General features: G+C 43.1%; 1 protein-coding gene across 2 annotated transcripts in view; it reads left to right on the top strand.

The window, feature by feature from the left end:
- The first annotated feature begins 4,207 nt into the window (after positions 1 to 4,207).
- The window catches only part of SH2D4B (SH2 domain containing 4B), a 96,778-nt gene continuing 94,985 nt past the window's right edge, over positions 4,208 to 6,000 (top strand). Inside the window, exon 1 of one of the 2 annotated variants that reach the window (XM_083614819.1) lies at positions 4,208 to 4,832. The gene's annotated coding sequence lies outside the window, so the exon portion shown is untranslated. Of the gene's footprint in view, positions 4,912 to 6,000 lie in introns of both variants that reach the window. The other variant, XM_083614817.1, reaches the window with a different exon arrangement.

Here is a 6,000-nt window from a genome sequence, read left to right as displayed (position 1 = left end):
TTTACTGTTACTCCCTGGAGAAGAATTGCTCTCCGTTCCTCCCACCTTGGGATATCCATGCTTATATTTCTCTCGCCACCTTCCTTTCCCAGCTTTTACACAGGCAGCTATGTTGCATTGAAGCAACATTCATTTCTATTCGAACTCTACTCTCTGTGTGCATTCCTCTATGGTGTCTGTAAATACACTGCCTGCATAAACAACCTTCTATCTGCGTATTAATCTATGTCTTTTGTAGTAAACTGTACACTTTCCAATTCTAAGCTTTGTTTGCCATCTCATTGCTGAGGCCCCCTGAATATGCCATTTACTTCTGGTATATTGTGACTCTTGAGTTAAAGACCCCCAAACACTTGTTTATCTTGTGTACTTGAAAAGCATAGTGCATGTGGATGAGGGCTGGTGGCAACAGTGGAGCTGGCTGGAGGTTGAAGGGAAACAAGGAATGTACATGAGTAAATGCAGTCAAATGTATTTAGGCTTTGTTTTGGTTGGGGATGAGGACTGAAAGGGTTAAGATAAAAGGTATTCTGGAGCAAGGCACTGCAGGGAGCTTTGCTGAATTCTATTCCCATATGCATCTGAGTGTAGCAGCAAGCATTATCAGAAAAAATAAGATAAATTCTGCTTCTTGGCAATTAGCCCACTTATAGCTCAAGGGGGAAGTGGCAGTGCAGATGTCTGTTTCTGTTGGTCCCCATTTATCTCTATCAGGTTCTTCAGAGTCGGGCTTGGCACTCTGGATGTCAGATTCAATTTATTACTATGTCTCTCCGAAGATTCTTTCTCACGATTAGGTGTCCTGTATGTAATCTATTAATTACATTTTTGGAGAGGGGAAAAAAACACCCACCCCACCTACATTTCTTCCTACTACGCTTTTCTTCTTCAAATAGAGATCACTTGTGGTATTGTCTTCCCTCTGCTATTCACACAGATTGTGTATCACAGTTGCGACAAAGCCGTCTCTGCATATGGATGATCACGCTGCAAAGTTAGCTATGAACCTTCTCCCTGACATCCAAATTCTGTATGCTTGTGGGGGGCATTCAAACCACAACTGTAGTCTCGAATGACACAACCCAAAGAGATGGTCTGCTCTATGCATCACTAAGGGAGAATTCCTAAATTTGGTAAAACAGGATTAATTATGCTGGTGTATCTTTAAGACGGTGTAAAATATGACAGATCCAGACTCTGTTCAGGAGTGGAGCTACAGCCAGCCTATAAAACAGACATTTGTATACACCACTATTTGGGCCAGCATACCTTACACTGGGTTGCCAGGTCACATAACCAAGCGGAACAGAGTTTGGATCTAACAGAGCAGGGCCGGCCCACACATGAGGCAAGATGAGGTGGACACCTCAGGTGGCAGGAGTCACAGGGGCAGCAGATCCAGCCTCCAATCATTACCTCCAAGCAATAGCTGTGGCACACTCCTTAGAGACCAGATCTGCCCACCCCATGCCACCTCTACAGTGGCCTCATGGCGAATAGGAGATGTTGCTGGTCTCCCCCCCCTTATTCTTGATGTACCTAACAGGTACACCGGCTTGTCACAGGGGTATATTGAGGGGGCCCAGCCCTGTCATTAATTTTTTTTGGGGGGGGGAGGGGACAAGGTCCCTCAGCCCCACTAGCTGGCACTCATCCACCCTTCCTTCCCTGGCTGGCGGGTGTGTGTGTGTGTGGATTTTTTGTGGTATGCCTCAGATGCCAAAATACTTTGTGCCAGCCCTGCAACACGGTAAGTCCCCCCCCCCATGCCTGGTCTTGCTCCAGCCACTCCCCTGGAGCACCCATCTTTCACAGCTTACACTGGAGTAAATTTTGTCAAACTCAGCTTAGCTGGCTGGGCCTTAGCTGAGCCAGGATAGGGGAGTTATGCCAGTGTAACCTCAGCTGAAATGGGGCTGGGGGATTACGCCAGCATAGCCCAGCTGAGATGGGAACCCACCAGCTAAGCCAGAGATCCACCACATCTCAACTTGTCCATCCTGACATATCTAGGGTGAGGATTGCACCCGAAGTCTGTATCAAATCCATTACATTCTTAATGACTTGGTTGCTCAGATTCTTGTTGGTGTTGCAAAATAACAAAGAATGCTCCGAGCTCCGTATGAGGAGAGCTGACCTGTATTCCGTAGCACATGTTATTTTATTCTCTGACTGTGACAGAAGGAACAAAAAAGAAAAGAAAAGAAAAGAATTTGCTGATGCTGACTAATCTGCAAGCAAATCTGATGAATTGTAAAGGGGGACCGTAAACTGCTTTGTTTCCATTCCTATAACTGATATTACGATGACAAGTCTTATCATTTTATGAGACTAAAATAAAAACCAAATAAAATTACCAGCCCAAGACTATTGTATTATCTCCATCCCCCTTGGCAGTTATTTGCCTTTAAGTGCTGGCAACTGTGTTTGGTGACATCTTTGTTTGAAAGCAGCCTGCCTTGCTTTGGCAGGGGCTTGTTATATTAGGTTAGAGCGGATATATATAAATGCTATAGCAACACTTTAGTCGGCTGGAATATCAAGCCCTGGATATGTTTCAGTTACTCCAGGGACTTATGATGGAGCTTGCACAATTCATATCCCGAGCAACCAATTGTGATATCACGAGGAGAGGCAGATCTGGTAGTAACATAAATAGATTTTTCTATTGAATCGTGCTGTTTTCAATGGAACATTTGTTACTTTTCCCTTTGTTCAACACTATATAATGAAGAAATTCCACATGCTGTTTAGTGTGGTTTTTGTGATGGTTTTTGTGCTGGACACTTTTACAAATATGCTGTCTATAGATGTTCATATAAACAAATAAAATAAATAAAGGTGCGTGATGAGGCAGCTGAGGAAAATGAATGAATAAGATTGGTGGTGTGCACGTATGGGTCTATTGGGGCACATGAACCTCATTCATTTTAGTGGGGCTTGTGCAGAATAACTATTTATTTAAAAAATGTATACTGCTTAATATACGGTAATAATCTTTTAAGCAGTTCACACAAATGAGGGTGGCTAGTACCTATGGGCTATATAATCTGAGCATCCCATGGCTGTCCTTTGCTTATCATATTAGTGGGGACTTTTCTGTAACAGTAGGGGTCACATATATTGCAATATGCAGCAATATATATATGGAAGGGGAGGGCAGACGGATGCAGAGGCCACCAGCTATCACTTGGATACCTCAATATGGGTCACAAGTTAGCTACTTGTGCCCTTGTGCCATACTCACTTCCAAGTATATTTCTAGCCTAAGGACTAGAAACTTTAAAATTGAAATAGGAGCTGCTGAAAAAAAAATGTCACTGAATTATTATGTACACTGCCCTGACTTTGGGATGATTGAGGGTGACTGAATTGGAGGAGAAAATAGCTTGAGGCAAGGGTATTATAGGAAATAAGGGCAAAGAGGAAGGGTGTCACTTTCAGAGACATTGTCCCAATTTCAACCTTAAAAGAATTTACTCTTCAAGAGCAAGAGTTTGATGAAGATCTGCCTACCCCACTCATAACTAGGTCTTTTCATTGGCAAGGAAGAAGCTATGGTAGCTTAAGCGAAGAAAGTCTGACTCCCAGAAATGTAGCTGGGGACATGACTAATTCAGTCAATGTCTTCCATAAAGCTACTAGGTCATGTTGATTAACTTCCTCTCCTATCTGTGGCCTCTAATCACACCAGCAATCAATTCAGCCTCCTAACACGATGTGAGGCCAACGCAACACAACCGATGCATTATACATAATGTTGCTAAATGGTGCTGGAGAGTGCACTAAAAAAATTATTGCGAGCATAACATATTTTGCTGCATTTAGAGGCAGACGGAAAAGCTATACAGTATCTCCATACCCAATAAAGGAAATTTCCCCAATTCATTAATGGGATATTTGCCTCATGGTGGAAATCTTTGAAATACAGTGGTACCTCTGGTTAAGAACTTAATTCGTTCTGGAGGTCCGTTCTTAACCTGAAACTGTTTTTAACCTGAGGTACCACTTTAGCTAATGGGGCTCCTGCTGCCGCCGTGCTGCAGCGGCACAATTTCTGTTCTCATCCTGAAGAAAGTTCTTAACCTGAGGTACTATTTCTGGGTTAGCGGAGTCTGTAACCTGAAGCATCTGTAACCCGAGGTACCACTGTATGCATTATCGCCCAGGTTACCATTGTGATGTCAGAATTCCCAAGCCTGCCAACAGGAGGACAGAGGAGTATAAGGAAATCACAACTCATTTTAACTGTGTGCTGAGGCAGCCTTTTCCTTTACAAGGGGGACATAGCATTTGAAGAAGGGTGTCTCCTTTCCACCCAGGTTGAGAGGCCATCAGTTCTCCAAGCACAATCTTAATACCTCCCCCACCTCTCTTTTTCTGTTACAGAAGTCATTCTCCCCCCACTAGCGAAGGAGGAAGATGAGATGGACAGATTTGGAGACATCTCAGACAGTATCCTAGAAATTAGCAGAATACCTGATGCTGGGAACGGATGAAGGACAGAGGAAATATGCCATGGGCCAGGAGTCAGCTTTGCCTGCTGAACAGCAGCCTGAAGGGGGAGAAGGCGGAGTGACTCCATCTGCAGCTGATCAGCCTTCAAGGATTCAGAGGAGAAGGTGCTGATGAGAACCAACTAGCTTCTTAAGCAGGGTTTCCAGCCTCAGTCAGATGCTGGAAACAACACTTGTTGTTTCTGGCCCAACTTTGCTGTTTCTTGCTCCTCTTGACCTTTGATAATCAGATTCCCTGGACCCTCTGACCATGTGAATTACTGGTTGCTTGACCCTAGGACTGGACCTGACTTTGGATATGAATTCTGCCTACAGGCAAGTGCACCTTTGAAAGCATGGACATAGCCAGGATTTATTTTAGGGGGGCAGAACCAAGTTATCTGTGACAGAATTGGTCAGTTACATTTAAGTATTTTTATTTATTTACTTGATGGGGGGCAGCTGCCCCCTCTGCCCATGTCTGAGACTGTCAATTGGCTGGCCTCCCTCTCCCCTGAGTTCACTCATTGCTCAACACAAGACTGAGACAAAAGATCACTATTTTGCAGAGCTGTTAATAGAAACTAGACCACTTAGCATTAGGGTGGTAGGATGGTGGGGGAGGAGTGAATTTAATCAGAGCTACTAGTAATTGAGCCCAATTTTATTTTAATAGTTTTGCTTTGATTCCATTTTTTGGACTAGACTGTGATAGAGGGAACAAGGAAATCAAAACATGACAAGAGAAAAAAACTCCAAGGCATTCCATGTGCAGGAGAAAATATAGAGCTCTAGTCCTCTTTCACAGATGTTTTACAACTTGTTCTTATCCCAAAATTCACTCTCCCACAGCTCAGTGTTGCTGATATGCTGTTTCATTTTGGTAGTAATGGAAAGCTGGCATACATTTAGTATTTAGTGTTTTGACTATATTTGATATTCACCATGCAATGTTGTTTATTACCTTACATCATATGGCTTTATTTGCATGATGGATTTTGAAGTAAAATGTCACATTCAGAACAAATTAAAACGTTGAGTGCAAAATTTACTTCAAAATTGAGCAGTGAAATTGTGTCTGGGAATTTAATATGTGCTTACAAAAATAGAGGTTTTACTACTCCCTCCCCCCAATTACTTCTATTCAGCATGATACAAAAATGTGTGGCATTATTGCAGTTGTCTACCACATGAGCAGCTATGTTGCGTAGTGTCTGGGGAAAAAACCTACTTATTGTTTAGCCAAGTTCTTTAGTGCAACATGGTTACCAGATCATGGAAGAATCCCAGACAGCTGCTTGTCTAGCTCTGTGAATGTAGATGTGTACAAATGATTTTGAAATGTGCAGCAGCTTTGGAACCATTGCAAAGGTTTCACAAAGAAGTCTGCAAAGTAACATGGGAGTCTGCTTTCCCCCAGTGCTCACCTACAAACCCCACAAAACAACTGCCCATGTGCAGTCTCTTGGATGCAACCCAAGTAGTCCTTAAGAAGTTGCTTTAT

Source organism: Podarcis filfolensis, assembly GCF_964270895.1.
Source record: "Podarcis filfolensis genome assembly, chromosome: 5".
NCBI classification, from domain to species: Eukaryota; Metazoa; Chordata; class Lepidosauria; order Squamata; family Lacertidae; genus Podarcis; species Podarcis filfolensis.
Note: the sequence above shows the minus strand (reverse complement) of the source record. Positions and strands in the feature narration are given on the sequence as shown.